Here is a 16500-nt window from a genome sequence, read left to right as displayed (position 1 = left end):
GGGAATGGAAAGTATTATGCTAAGTGAAATAAGCCAGGCAGTGAAAGACAAATACCATGTGATCTCACCTGCAAGTGGACCCTAATGAACAAAACAAACAAACAAGCAAAATAGAACCAGAGACATGGAAATAAGGAACAAACTGACAGGGAACAGAGGACAAGGGGGAGGGGGATAACAGGGGAAAGACAGGGAAGGGTCTAGTCAAGGAACAAGTATAAAGGACCCATGGACATAGACAACAGGGAGGGGATTGCCTGTGGGAGCAAATGGGGAGGGGCAGGGGCAAGCAACAGAGGAAAAATGGCGACAACTGTAATTGAACAATAAAATAAAATAATATATATTAAAAAATAAATTTAAAGCCAACAATTTACTGCATTTACTTTGAGTTGGTGGCTTCTAGTTTATTTTGACTATCTGCTCTATTCTGTGGCCAGAAGCTCATGCCGCTCCCAAGTCAGCCTCTATCAATGCATGCCTTGGGCACAAGAGGGAGGCATCTTCTCTGCACCTGAGAACCACCAAAGACTTATCCAGCTAATTGTCATCCTGGCAAGCAAAATAAACACTTTCGGTTAATGTCTGTGAAATCCTAGAGCAGCATTGTGTAACATAAATCTATGGGAATTTCAAGCTCACACTTGTTTGTCTTCAATGTTATTAGACAATCTTCAGGTAGCAGAGCTATACCCCGGAGCATCCTTTATGCCTCTTGCCCACTTAGGAATGCAAGTGCTAAGACGCAGTGAGGTGACCAACATGCAGAGAGGACAACAGGCAAACTGACAAGACCAGAAAATGGGTGCCTCTAGGGTGTCACTGTTTAGCAGGCTTGACTGATTGCTGGCTCCCTAACAACAGATGACTAAAATCACTTGGATACAGAGGATATTTTTAAACAGATGCTCTGGCATCCATGGGCAGGGTGTACATACACCCTCTGAAGCAATGATTCAGGCCATGCAACAACTATAAAATCATCCTGACCTCTACTTACATTCTGAATAAATTTTGCCTGTGAAAATGTGAGAATATTTATTACTTAAGAAATGCTAAGATATGCTTCTCAACAAACAACAGCAGTGTTCAGTGGGAATCTGCCCCAAACTGAATTAATTTACTACAGCCTGGGCAATGGCTAGATTGTTTACACAGCAGAGGAGTTCAAAATATCCTATGACTTTCCATCTACAATATCAGTAATTTTTAAAAAGATTTTATTTATTTATTTATTTTTAGGGAGGGGGGAAGGGAGGGAGAAAGCGAGGGAGAGAAACATCAATGTGTGGTTGCCTCTCACATGCCCTCAACCGGGGACCTGGCCCACAAACCAGGCATGTGCCCTGAATGGGAATTGAACTGTCCAGCACTCAATCCACTGAGCCACACCAGCTAGGATTCTATCAAGAATTTATGAAAGCCATATGTAAAAAGTTCTATCCAACTCTCTTGTGCAGGCACATTTAGCCAACCAACTCCCCAATTTGGGAAAATAAAATTTAAACTGTAGAAATGGACAAATTTGCTGTAATGTTGATTACTCAGTGGGATAGTTTGTCCCCTGGGGCTGATGACAATGTGGGATTTCATGAACCACTGAGATCTATGAGCATGGCTGGTAGTAAGATTCAGTGGGGAAGGCCATGAATTCGATGTTGTCATGGATGCAATTTATGAGATGCACCACAGAGGATGGGATGATTAATTTCTTCCATTCCCTGAGACTAGGAAATAGTATAAGTGTCCCTGCATGAAGGCTGCTCCTCCCAGGCTAATAATTAGGCCTTCTAAAGAGCAAATGAATGGTCCCTATAGCCAAGCAGCAAGATAGATTCAATCAAAGGAAAAGACAGAGCCATGACATGAAGCCACAGTAGGACAATAAACACAGGCACTCAGAAGCAAGCAGAGGCACACAGGGGAGCAAGAAGAAAGAGGCAAATGGTGAAGCAGCGAGCAGACAGAAGCAGGGAGACTACAGGATGGAGGTGGGAAACACAGGGGAGAAGCCCAGAGAGCTGGTAAGCAAAAGGGTGAGAGAAGCATAAAAAATACTCATATAACAGTGAAGGGAAATTTCTATCCAAAACAACTAGAAAAAATGAAGAAGCTATTGACTGATGTGGTGGAAGCTGCTGGAGGCACATGTTTGGGGTGCATTCAGTGGAAAGGTGGAGGAGAGTCAGATATAAAGCAGGAGACATAAACAGGCAGAGGGGTGCTATCATATTTAAATCCTTGGAACTAGAAAGATCATTTAAGGAGTAAGCAAGAGAGAGAGAGAGAGAGAGAGAGAGAGAGAGAGAGAGAGAGAGAGAGAGAGAGAGAGAGAGACACCAAAGACTGAGTCTGGGAAAGATGTGCTAAAATCAGGACAAGGAGGAGCTGATAAGGCTGCCTAGTTGTTGGTGAGGGAGGAGAACGGAGAGAGGGTAGGGCCAAAAGAAGGTGCATCAAACAGCAGAGAGAGATCGGCTGTGCTAAACGCTGACACAGTTCGGGGAAGATGAGGGCTGGGACACAGCAACCACGTCTGGCAGCTTGGAGACGTCTGGCAGCTGAGATAAGAGCAGCTTTGTGGAGGGGTGAGACCAGAGCAGCAGGTTCAGGAGATGGGTGAGGAGAGGGGCTGGCCCAGCAGGTACGGACTCATCTCCTGAGGAGCTGCTAGAAGGGGTGGAGGAGCAGGAGGCAGCTCTGATTTATGCTTTTAAGGCTTTTTTCCAGAAGTATGCATCACGGGGTTGCTGCCAACTCCATGTCTACACATTATCTATATAGACATGGTTTCCCCCAATTGTGGTCCTAGGGGCAGTCCCAGGACAGCTTAGTGCCTTTCCTGGAGGCAGGTGCATCCCTGCACCTGATCTCTATTCTGGGCCCTGTCCGTGCTGCTGCCTGGCTCTGTGCAAGCACAGAGGAGCAGGCAAGTCTTGGTTCAAGGAAAGGGCACTGGACTAGGAGCCTGTGGTATGGACTCCTCGCCTACGAGGCCTTGGACCTCTGGGTCCCATTACCTCTCTTCTTTCTGATCTTCAGAGAGCAGGAAGTCAGGAGCTCCCATGAAAGGAACTTCCCAGAAGACACTTAGGGTTTGGCCAGCTATTCCCATGGGATCCCTTTGGATAGAGGCCACTATCCTTAGTTCAGGGTAGATGCTCAATAGAACAAGGGATGCCAGAGGTTCATTACAAAATTCATGTTCTCAACTTTTGTACCATCTCAAAAACAACTACTGCAAAACACCATCATTATCACTACATGGGAACATTATACAAAAACACCATAGAACTGTATCAGTCACTCTGAGAGAGCACTGCAGTGGTTGAAGACGAAAAGACTCCAATTTCTACGTCTTTCTCTTAGCTCTGTTTTTTTTTTTTTTTAATGACTCAACACTCCCAAGCATGAAGCCAAAAAACAAGACCAGCAGTTTCCTTCATGGAAATGTTTAAAAAGTGCAAATTATGTACACAAAGCATGATTTATAAGCTAAACAAGTGTGTATAGGGACAAGGTATTATTATTATTATATTATTATCATCATGCAAGAGGAACAACTCATGTAAGAAAACCTCAGTGAGATCTGAAATCAAACACACAACGAGTTAATCATCATCCCGCAGGGAACACGGCACTGCGCTATGTCTAGCACCACTCACGATAGAAGGAGATACTAGCAAAATGGAGACTTGCTGGAATTAAGTGTTTTGACTTGTGACAAAAAGAAAGCAGGACTGAAGTATACAGGGACCTAGAAATGTCAGCTAGAGATGACTATGTATTTTCAACACTTGTGAGAAGTTTCACTATGCATCCACCAAAGCCCTTCGAAAACTGTGCAGCTCAAACAGCATGCCGCAATGAAGCTTGATGCTCCCTCTCCGTCACGCTATTTTCAGGACAGCACAGCACTGGTACAGCGACTGGCCCTCACTTCCACCTCTCAGCATCCTCACCCCTCTGCTAACCCCTGCTTCTGTAGGCCTAAGAGAGCTGACCAGGTTTCCTTTCCGAGTGTGGCTGCAAGATGGCTCACAGTCAATGTGTGTACTGTTTCTTGTAGTGTTGTTATAGTCTAATCCTGCCTCTCTTTTATGATCCTATCATTATTTTTTTTTCTTTCACCCTAATTTGGATGTATGCTATCTTTTTAGACCTTAAGCCCTTTGTTTGTTTGTTTTGCTATAAAACAAGGTATAAATTCGTAAAAGATGCGTTACTTTATTTTTCATAATCTCTTCGCACTCTGACCATTTTTGCCCTGACTGTGTGAAGGTCGCCTGCACCAACAAAAACCCTTCTATGTCATCCATTGTGGAAGATGAGCCAATGGAACCAGTGGTGAAACTCACACATTCTCATTTTAAAGTAAACACTTTTCAGTCCCAGGGAGCTGTAAACAACCCAGCGTGATGGCAGCAGTGCCGGCGGCCCGGCCTCACCCAGTCCACCCTGGGACAAACAAGCCCAGCTCAGCCAAGGCCTCCTCCTGTCCCAGACAAATGCCCACTATTGGTCAAGATGAGCAGCCACCCCTTGGATCTCTGCCCTGGTAAGTGAGGGCCATGAGGGGTTCCAACCCCACCCTTGCCTTACCGACTGCCACACTGTGCTGGTTACTTAATTGCAATCTGCCTCAGTCGCCTCCTCTATGAAATGGGAGACAATCATGGATCTACCAATAAGGTTGCTAGAGAATTAAAGAAGTTAATACGTGTCAAAGGCACATAGAAAGTACAGGGGTCAGGGTTTGTTTTTATTACTGTTTGTCATGGGGATTGGAGAAACACTGGAAGCAGCACTGTATTCAGCTACCATCTGAGTTGCAAACTTTATTTTATTAACTTTGCATCTGTTAATACTAGACATCATAGGCCTTACGTGGCAAACAGAGAGAAGATTCCTGTCTAGATGGAGCTCACTGTCTAGTAACCCTATTCATGACACAGTTCCTGAGTTTATCCTTATTCAAGTCATATACTGGGCTTTCTCTAGAAGCAGCACTCTTTAGAAGGAGCTGTGAGGCTGAGTGTTTGTGGAGCAGGTACCACTTAGGCTATTCTGCCAGAAGCCAGTCAGATTCCCTCAATCCAAGCTCACAAAAGAAAAAAGTCACACCCTGAGGGGCAGGGCTGGAATCACACTAAACCCCTGCGCAAGGGCAGCCTATGGGAGGCACCATTGGCTCTAAACACTCCCCTGCAGAGTGGAGGTGTGCCACTGGCCTGGCGGGACCACTGGGCCAGGCCACCGTGCCTCAGGGGGACCCTGGACCTTCAGGAGAATAAGGGCTGTCCACCATCCCCATCCTCTCCCTCCAGCCACTGACTCTTCTGATCCACTGGGAAACTGCTGCAAATTACGAAGGTTGTACCTGCCCTCTTCCTTACATCTGCTCACCTCTCAGCAGGCGAAAAGCAGCCCTGTTTATAACAGCATGCATCACATAACCAAATGTCAGAATAAAACGTGGGCCTATATAAACGCGATCATTTATCTATGTTTACATCTTAGTCTTCTGTGAATAAGTCTGCTCTCTCTCTAAAAAAAAAAAAAAAAAAAAAAAAGCCCTGAAAAGAGCTTCCCCCTTTCCCCATCCATTTCCTGCTCTTTTGCAAGGCAAGAAGAATAGCTCATCTAAGAAGAACCTGTAATCACGGCATCATAGCTACCCAACTACCCAAAGGTGCTTCCAAAGCAAAAGCCGGAAGCTCACGCACTTCCCTGCTTTGCCTTCCTGGGCTGTCTGTGCTCAGGTACCTTTCAGGTGACATTCAGACTCCATATCCTGAGCCCACCAAGCACACACAGGTACCTGTTTGTTACCATCTAGGAATGTAAGTCAGGTCAACCATTCACTGAGAGTCAGGTATCTTTGAATCAAGGAGCCAAGAGAAGAGAAGGCCCAGTGTCTTATTTTGGTCTAATCTCCAGTCTAGCTTTATTAGGGAGCCAAAGGCCTTCCTTAATAATCTTACCTCCTTACCGGGCCCTCACACCACTTCCCAACGAGTGAGAGCCCCAAGAGCAGAGCCTGAGTGGAGAGACTCCCCTATTCTCCCACATCTCAACCTTGTGAGAGCTCCAGCTAACAAGCAGCTTGGGGAAAACAGTGAGTGAACACAGCTGATGTGACTTTTCCACATGGCTAATAGCTTGCTCACATAAAGAGCAGGATGATCATGCTCCCTTTTGCAACCAGGGTGGGGAGACCAGAACACCAGACAGGACATTCACTTAAGAACCTCTTTAGTTTTCCCTGAGGAAGGCACGGGGGGCCAAGACAATTGTTTGACTTTGAATACTTGAATAGAAATAAGTCATTAAAAGGTCAAGTGGTAACGGGGCATAGGAGAAATGATTAACCATCCACACATGTGCGCATTTAGTGGCAGGCCAGGCAAGTCAATAAAAATTCCTACCAAGTGGTTGGTACATAGGTCTGCTTTGAAAACTCTGTGTAAGCCCCTTAGTCCACAGAGATACTACTGAGGTACAACAGTAATAAGATATATACACAACACAGTACCAGCAATACATTTGCCATGAGAAGGCCATCTCCCCCACTGTCCTCTGAGAGCAAGGAGTGTATCATTCCAGCCACCTTTGGGTCTTGAGGCCCTAGCACAGTGCCAAGCACACAGCTGATGCTTAATAAATGTTTGTGGAACTAACATGTACTCCATGGAAAGATTTAAACAGATTTCTAAAAATTAGTCATTAGGAATTATTCACACTAACATCATAACTGAAGGATGAAGAGAGGGCAAACACCCAGCAAACCCAACTATTTTGACTCATCAAAAATCTGTTCCATGGACCACAGAACAGAATGATGGGAAAAGACCTCTGATATTGTTTTCCATTTTCAGAAGAAGAAACTATGATATAATTTTGAGATCAAGAGACCTTTCTCAGGGTCACACTGCTAAAAAACCACAACCAGACCATCCGCATTGCCAGGATGAACAGAGTCAGCTATGCACATGGTAAAACTGAGGCCCACTGAGGATTCCTCAAAACTCACCCTCCTCCCATCTCCAGCTGGCTCCTTGCACTGTCCCCTAAATTCCATCATGAAATATACTGTTGGTCATAAAGATTTACCTCAGAGTAAAAGCAGGTATTTGTATTTATCATCTATCACTATCTTAGAATGTTACATTTTAGAACCTTTCAGACAAATTAGTTGAGAGCTGCCCTTTATTAAAGAGGATTCCTAATTACCAGCAAATTCTGAGGAAAGGGGAGTTGACTGCAAACCAATCCAGAATTCTGGCACTGCTGAGGAAGGGCAGTGAGCAGAGATGAGCGGGAACAAGACCTGCTAAAAGGAAGGGAAGCAGGCACCTATGTGTTCACAGCTGTAAGTTTTCTTGGAGATGATTTTAATGCATACAGCATTTTGAAGTGTATGGGCAATCAGGTTGAAACCGTGTAGCCCAAGGGTCAGGGCCCCCCATCCACCCACTTATGCTGTAAGAATTTTCCATTTTACTAAAACTGATGTATCTTCAATCCCTGCTATAACTACCTCTATTTTAGCCTGTGTAGCCCATGTCTGTGTGAAATGCCCCACCCCACTTTCTTCTCCAGTTCTTCCTGGTTACTCACCCTTCTAGCTCAGCATCAAGCTTTGCTTCTATAAACTAGTCTTCCCAAGCAGCCCAGCGGCAGGATCCCTCTCCTCACCTAAGCTCTTCCAACACTCCCATCTCTAGCCCTCTCTCCAATACTGGTCCTCCCAGGCTAAAGTCCCGATGGGACAAACAGGAGCTGCTGTACCTACTGTTCATTTGGTACTGAAGAGTTCTATGGCATGTCCATAGTAGAGGTCGTTTCCCTTGATGTGCTCGACAGGTTAGAAAGTGAAACAGATTTTTTTCTTTTTTATCCCCATTTCACAAATAAAAACAGAGGATCGGGGAGGGTAGGTAAATTCAGGCCTGTGTGTGGGAGATACTGTCATTCTCTGTGAGAGGCACTAAGAGTGCTGAGCTGGCTCTCCAGAGACCTCACTGCTCACCTGTGGTTGCCAAAACAGCTGAGTGATCATCCATCCATCCTAGTCCTCTTGGAGTCTACCTCCCAGACCTGTTATTTTCTTCCTCATACAGTTAAGGAAGAAAGATTTTGAATTCTTCTATACCCTAACTCATTCAAATGATTTAAGGCTGTTGCAAAAACAGATATGATAGAAAAATAAAAGGTCAGGATCAGGGGGAAAAAAGAAAACAGAAGAAAAATAAAAGTGAGGGTTAAGACTGGGAAAATTATGAATTATTTACCATTTGTCTGGATAACTGGGAATAAACTCACCTCATTAGTTTGTTTGTTTTTTCTGACCCTTGGTAACAAGCCCATAAAACCCCAGGAAAGCAGGCAGATTCTCTAGGCTACTGCGGATGCTAACAAACATGAGCTTGGTCACTAAGGCACACCCCACCGGGATGGGTTCAGATAGACTTGCTCTTACTTCGGAAACATAGAAAGCATTACGCTACAATGATCTGGAAATAAATATTCAATGTTCCAGATTGAACCTGGAAGAACGTGTGAAAAGAACTTCACGCAAGTTCCTTCTCAGGTCACCTTCTTCATGCTTGTGTTTAATTTATTGTTAAAATAACAGCGTGGACTTGGATTGTGAAATGACAACACAGACCACTGTGCCTGGTTCCACTTCAGAAATGGAAGAAATCTCCCACTTCCCAGCTCCATTCCCTTTCATTGAAAGGGTCTTCGCTGCTGACCACTGACCAGAGAGAAAAAGGCTGCAAACCCACAGCATCATCACAGATCACCCAAAAAGGGAACAGTGTGTGTTTAGGCAATGATGAATTCTGAAGAAATAGAGAATATTAAAAACACATGCCTGCCACTTTCCTACGTTAATCCATTAACCATAAATCAGAGGGCCATTTTTGTTATAGCCCAGACCTAAAAATCTGGCACTTAAGTAGAAGACTGAAACAAACCAAGGAACTTAACCAAAATGTGCATTTCTGGACATTCTGAATCTGTTGGCATATTATAGTAGCAATCAAGCATTCATGCGTGAGATTTGATTTTCCAAAGGTTCCTCATTCTCTGTGACAACTCATTTTAAGATCATCCTCATTTTATATCTAAAACTTGCAATGTTTCTGTTAAACTAAACCTAGCTTGTGGTATCTTCAATCTCAGACATAGAAGTCATCAAGTCCAGGTCTCTGCAGGGTATGTAAATCTTTGCAGTAATTTTCCCATTTCCCTGAATGTAGGAAGTAATAATACATAATACACATTTTAAAAAATTTCTTAAATAACAATAGCAGCAAATGTGTGTAAGCGATTATGTGCCTGACACTGATTCAAGCCCCTTTTATAGGTCAAGTCATTGAGTCTTCAACATAACTCCACACTAAGGAGTTTAGACTTCATCTAGGTAAGGCAGGCAGGACACAATGGTTATGTGGCTTGACAAAGGTCACTGTTGGGGACTCTGCCTCCTACTGTGTGCTGTTTTAAACAGGAAGGAACATGAAAAAATACAGTGCTAGTAGTAGTTGAATCGTAAAATGGGTGAAATATGTAGTGTTAATGTTTCTTTTTAAAATTAACAGTTGAACTTTCATGCATTGCATGATTACATACCATATACTGATCTAAGCACTTCACTTAATGATTCAGTGAGAGAGGAGACATTTAGCCAGGATCTTCAAGCTTAAGAGTTTATGTCTCCTAGGTAACAGGCACACATAGGAGGAAGGGGAGGTTTAAATCCAGGTCTGTCAGAATCTAGACTTTCACATCTGGCCACACCTCACCCAAAGATAAGCTCTGCTAATGTTTTGACACATTTTCTATCAGTGTTCATGCATAATTTTATGTAGTTGAGATGACATGCTCTATATAATTCTGTATCCTGATCTGCCCCATTCTGCTTACACAATAATCATTTCCCACAGTATTGAAAACATATTGGAAATGTTTTTAATAAATAAATAATATTGAAATGCAAGGCAGCATAATTCGCTTAGATGAAAATTTGTTTTTGTGTTTATCAACTACTTGTAAATTTTCATCATTATAAATAAGACTGCCATAGGATTTTTTATTTAAAAACTCTTGTTCTTAATTTCAAGTTTTCTTAAGCTAGATTTCACTTTTTGAAAGAAATTATCAATATTTTGAAAGAGCAACCCAGAAAATATTAAGGAAATATTAATAAATGACATCTGAAGGTACGGATGTCAGCAGTTTGGTTTATGGGTTAGCTAAAGGAATATGCATTAACAACCGGGAAAGCCAATAATCAATCTAGATTTTACAGTTCACTCTACCCCACAGAACAATCATGCTAGCAAGGGCTCAGGTTGTGAGGAACCATGTCAAAAGACAGAATTGACAAAGGCAGGAACTGGGGGAAAGCCATCTGGCATGGGCAATAAACCAGATTTACAGACAAAAGCCAGAGGAGATATAGATGCTCAACATAAACTTTAAAATATATTGTGAACAACGGCAATGACAGACAGAAGAAAGGCTTGGGCCAGACTTCACTTAAAAAAAGTGTAGATGCGCACAGTAAATATCAATGCTTGTGGTAAGCCTAAGTTTCTAGAACTTCTTAGTTGATTCGAACCAGAATAACAAAAAGATATTAACTAAACTGAAATGGTATGGAGTATCATTTTCCTATATTTAATAGAATAAAGACAAATCAGAAGTTTTACTAATTTCATCAGTGAGTTATGCATATATTTACATTTCCAAATGATAAAACCAAATCAAATTTCAGTCTATATATATAAATATTACTTCATCAGGAGCACAGGGAAGAAACAAATGTGTCCCCGTGGGAGATGACGTTAAATGAGGAACTTTGACACAACAGCTGAGTACAGCATAGTATTTGAAAGCATTATTTTAAGATAGTATCAATATTTATTGCCTGTCTCTGCAACCTGGACTAATTCTTGGAAAATAATTTTGAAAACAAATAAAAAAGTGAAGATTGAGCTGGAAAAGTAACAGAAGAAATGCAGAGACCAGTCAACAGAGAAGGAGACAAAGGATAAAGATCCCTAAAGAAATGGCAGGAAGAGAAACGGCAAGTGTGAGTGCCTCATCTACAGGTATTATGCTACAATATTTTGTCATCTGTCAGTATTGACTTGTAAAAACTGATATTCAACTTGTCCTCCAAAACAACACTAACAGTGTTATTGATTGAATCGTGAAATGTGAATTGTGCTCTCCCACCAAATTCATATGTTTAAGTCCTAATCCCTAGAACCTTAAAAAATGTCATCTTATCTGGAAATGTGGTTATTAACAAAAATAATGAAAGAAAAATGAGGTCATGAAGGTGGGCCTTAATCCAAAAGGTATCCCTAGAAAGGGGGGAAATTAGGACACAGAGAGATATAAAAGGGAAGACAATGTGAGGAGACACAGGAAGAAGACAACCATCTACCAGTCAAGGGGAGCAGCTTGAAACTGATCCTTCCCTCACAGCCCTCAGGACACCTTGATCTCAGACTTCCTGCCTCCAGAACCATGAAATAATAATTTCTTTTGTCAGGCCACCCAGTTTGTGGCTCTTTGTTATGGCAGCATTAGTAAACTCATACTCTTAGCCAGGTTAATTATGGTTTAATTAGTACACTTTTCCTAAATATAGAAAATTAGTACAATTTTGACATGCATTGACAAACAGTAGTCATCTTGTTGGTATCCACAGGGGGCCTAAATTTGAGACTGTTCAAATCCTTTATATAAAATGGCATACTATTTGCAAAATAACCTACATACACCCTCCTGTATACTTTAAATTATCTCTAAATTACTTATAATACTTAATACAATGTAAATCCTATGTAAGTAGTTATACTGTATTATTTAAGGAACAGTGACAAGGGAAAAATGTCTACATATTCAGTACAGACACGACCATTGTAGGCCTAACTACATAGTACATGTCAGCAACAACTTAACATTTTTTTCCAAATATTTTTGATCTGTGGTTGGTTGAACCCATGGATGCAGAACCCACAGAAACAAAGGGCTAACTGGTATAGTTAAATATACGTAGAAATCTGTGGGGAAAAGACATATACATTGTGTTTATGAACAAGTAAATATAGGTATAGATGCAGATACTGGTGAAGGCAGAAGCATAGGTATATGGATATATTCTTTCCAAGGTCACAAAGCTAGGAAGTGATGGGGACTGGGTCTCTAATATGGGTATATCTGTCTCTGGGGCCCATGGCCTTGTTATAATGCCACCCAACAAAATTAGACTGCAAGTAGAAAATGTTTGTCATAGTATGGTATGATTAAAGATATATAAAATTTAGGGAAGAGACTATTTAAATGTTTTATTGGAGTGGTTAAAAAAACAAACAACAACAACAAAAAAACCCCAAACCTCACTATAACATTCTAAAACTTGAAAAGACCATAGATGGATGATTACTTGTGATACAAAAGGCATCCCGACTTAAATAAGAATCCACTAAGTGAAACTACTCTTTAGAATTCACATGTGGAGTCCCATTGTTTGTCATAAAAGTCCCCAGGGCGATGCTGCCTTTAATTCTCGGTCACACTGAGGATGGTCATAACAGCCCCAGACACAAAAATGCTTAGTCTGCTTCCTTATTTTAGTGGGCCTCGGCTTGCGCAGGGTTGGTCCTAATTTTAACATTTCATGGCCCCATGTTTCAAAAAATTTTTTTTTACTCCCCAAACTGTATACATTTGTAATAATCAACTTTCCAGTTTACAGTCACCAGACACCTATCCCTGATATGGATGTATAAACCTTTTTTCCACACTGGCTGCAGGAACTCAAACCAAGCAAAAGAACACAGCTTTCCCCTTGCCTTCCAGCCCCACTTTCAGGATATCTGAACTGCAGAAAGCATGCTCAAGGGCCCTCCAAGCAAGGGGGCATGGCTTTGCTTCCGAGCTCCCTGCACAGGCCTCTACGCTCCCTAAGGAAGACAGGGGAGCACCTACTAGGGCTGGGCTCTGGCCTGCTCCAAGGCTCTCTATCCATTATTGAGGTTGTCAAACCAGAAGCATAGGAGGCAGCAGCCCAGGCAGATAGGGCTGAAGCCAAGACTGGAGGGAAGGAGACATAAGAGAAGTAAGAGAGCCCAGGCCCAGAGGGGAATGGGAGGGAAGCTGCTAAACTTGTCTACTTGCCTTGCGGGGGACATTCAATTACATATCCACATTCTCCTAACCATTATTACTCTGGATGAGAAAGGTCTGGCTAAATATTTCAATGCCCCAGGAAAAATAATTATAATAAAATATCCTTTTAAGTTTTCTTCTTACCCTTGAAAGACATGTATAAAATTTACTGAGGAAAATAAAAAGTCTCTTCATTCTCTTTCTCTGCCAGTGGTGAATCTCTCCATGAGCCAATTTAAATGTCAAAAGAAAGAGGCATGTTCTCACGAAAATATAAATATTTATAGGTAGTGTTACTCCATCACCCCTGAAATGTTAAACAGTTTCTCCATTCTCTTCTTTATTGATTTAGTTATATGGTACGTAATAATCAGAAAGCAAAAGAAATAAAAAAGATAATTGTAAAACTCAAGTCACCAGGTCGTGCATCAAAAAATGCAGACCGAAAGAAAAAAAATCATTAAATTTCTGGTGATATTATCCCCAGAGAGCAGTGACAGAAACAAGAAACTAACGTCAGAACAAACCTAGCCTCAGACCATTGGAGAGTGGCTGCTCAAGTACCTTCTTCTGTGATCAGAGCCTTTAAGCGTGTGGAATCCCTCCTCTGAAATACATGTTCTTACAGCTAGCCTGACTGTGGAGCCGGTGGGAAACAGTAGAAACATAGTGCAATGATCATATAAACCAAGGCCCAGGGGGAAGGGAGGGTGTGTGTGTGTGTGTGTGTGTGTGTGTGTCGCACATGTTCCTCACTCAACCCTAAAACTGTATGGATGGCCCTCCTCAACTTTATTGGACTTCATTACACTCAGATCTTAGGATCCAGTCTTAACCTCAGGTCTATTTCCTGGATCCCTCTTCTGGCACCTAAAGATTGGCTCTATTTGCATGGCCTGCCCTCTTCCCAAGTGATCAAGCCAACCTGGGATAAGCAAAAAACTATGATTAGTCAGAGCCATATTTGTGCAGCTCTTCCAATAGCTATAAGAGAGGTCCTATTGTATTATCAACTAGCTGTATCAGCTTAATTCTCCCCCCAAATCAATTAATCATTATAAAAGACTAAAAAGAGAAAAAACACAATCATGTCAATAGGTGCCAAAAAAGACAAAAAGGCATCATTGTTGACAAAATCCAATACCCATTCATGATAGAAACGGTCAGTAAACTAGGAATAGAGGGGAACTTTCTCAACTTGATAAAGGTTATCTACAAAGAGAAAAAGGAAGAACCTTACATGCATCTTACCAAGTGGAAGAAGCCAATCTGAAAAGGTTACATACTGTATGATTCCAACTAAGTGCCTCCCTGGAAAGGGCAAAACTATGTATACAATAAAAATATCAGCAGCCCTGGCTGGTGTGGGCTCAGTGGATTGAGCACCAGCCTGTAAACCAAATGGGCGCTGGTTGATTCCTAGTCAGGGCACATGCCTGGGTTGCAGGCCAGGTCCCCAGTTGGGGGCATATGAGAGGCAACCACCCATTCATGTTCCTCTCCCTCTCTTTCTCCCTCCCTTCCCCTCTATCTAAAAATAAATAAATATAATCTTAAAAAAATACATCAGCAGTTGTAGAGGTAGGGGTAGAGTTAAATAGTGAGAGCACATAGGATGTTTAGGGCAGTGCAACTACTCTGTATAATTTATAATGATAAATATGTTATGTTTGTCCAAATGCACTGAATATATAACTCCACGAACTAAACCTTAGGTGAGCTTTGGATTTGGGATGATTATGATGGATCAATGTAGGTCATTCTTGGTAAAATAAATAAATAAATAAATAAATAAATAAATAAATAAATAAAAATAAATAAAGTACCATTCTGCTGAGTGGTGTTGATAACTGGGAGGGTTATGCATGTGTGGAAGCAAGGTGCATACAGTAAATCTCTGTACCGTTATCTCAATTTACTGTAAATCTGAAAGTCTTATTTTAAAAAGTCTTTAAAAAAAACTGTTTTCATGAGATAAAATTCTCAAAATCCTATTCTCTTGGGTATATATCTTTGAGTGGAATTGCTGGGTCATATGGTAATTCTATTTTTAATCTTTTGAGGAACTACTTATTTTTCCACCAGATGTATATGAGAATTCCAATTTTTTTTACATTCTCCCCAACATTTGTTATTATCTGTCTTGTTTACTATAGCCATTCTAGTAGGTGAAGTGGCATATTATTGTGGTTTTGATTTGCATTTCCCTGATGGCTAATGATGTTGAGCATATTTTCAAGTGCTTATTGGCCACACACGTATATCTTCTCTGGAGAAATGGTTTTTCAAACCCTTTACACATTTTTGAAGTTGGATTATTTGCCTTTTTGTTTTTGGATTATTAGAGTTCTTTATATATTCCTGATACTAGATCCATACCAGATATGTAATTTGCAAATCTTTTCCTCCATTTCATACTTAAGTCTTTTCACTTTTTTGACAGTATCCTTTGATGTCCAATGTGGTTTTTATATATTTTTTATATTTTTATTTTTATGAAATCCAATTTGCCTATTTTTTTTCTTTGGTTGCTTGTGCTTTCAGTGTCGAATTGTATGAAATCATCTCCCAATTCAATGTCATAAAGATTTACACTTGTAGACATGTTGCATCTCCCTCCACAACTAAGAAGAAATACAACTACCTCAAAACTAGAAACAACCATAAGTTTCAGAAAATCAAACTGCAGAGAAGTCCAACAAACAAAGATATAAAGAAGAAATACTCATCCAGACAGGTAGGAGGGGTGGAGCCAGGACAAAGAGGATGCCGGTGTGGTGGCGGCAGCAGCAGCGGCAGCAGCAGCGGTGGCAGCGGCAGGCCAACAGAAAGCGCAGTCACATATTTTAAAAGAGCCAGGAGGGACACCTGGGGAGCGTTCCCAGCTCCTCACCAGACCTCACAGCTCACGGTCCCAGCACTGGGGAAAATCAAGCCTCATTGCCTCTGACTGCAGACCAGTGGGGGGTTGACGTGGAGGCAGAAACTGCCGGTCTCAGCAGAGTCCACTTGTTTAAAGGGCACCCACGGTCCTAGAATGTCTGCAGACCCACTCACTCTGGGAACGACGGCCAGGGCAACAACTAGAGGGGCACCAGTCCAGTGTGGAAGTGGGAGAGGTGCCTGGAAAAGGGGCAAGTGCTGGGCAGTTGGCATTGTTCCCTCTCAGATCCCTCTCCCACATACAGCGCCACAACGTGGTGAAACAGGTCGACCTGTACTGACTAATCCCTAAGGCTCTGCCCCTTACAACATAACAGGAGTGACAGCTCTACCTAAGACACAGAGGCAAACAAACCCAGG

The 16500-nt window shown here is 41.9% G+C and overlaps 1 protein-coding gene across 1 annotated transcript in view; it reads right to left on the bottom strand.

Moving 5' to 3' along the window:
• TLN2 (talin 2) overlaps nucleotides 1-16500 on the bottom strand; it is a 426734-nt gene that overhangs the window by 182462 nt on the left and 227772 nt on the right. The window lies entirely within an intron of this gene.

The sequence above is a fragment of the Furipterus horrens genome, unplaced genomic scaffold (genome assembly GCF_987537825.1).
Source record: "Furipterus horrens unplaced genomic scaffold, mFurHor1.1.pri manual_scaffold_3, whole genome shotgun sequence".
Taxonomy (NCBI): domain Eukaryota; kingdom Metazoa; phylum Chordata; class Mammalia; order Chiroptera; family Furipteridae; genus Furipterus; species Furipterus horrens.
Note: the sequence above shows the minus strand (reverse complement) of the source record. Positions and strands in the feature narration are given on the sequence as shown.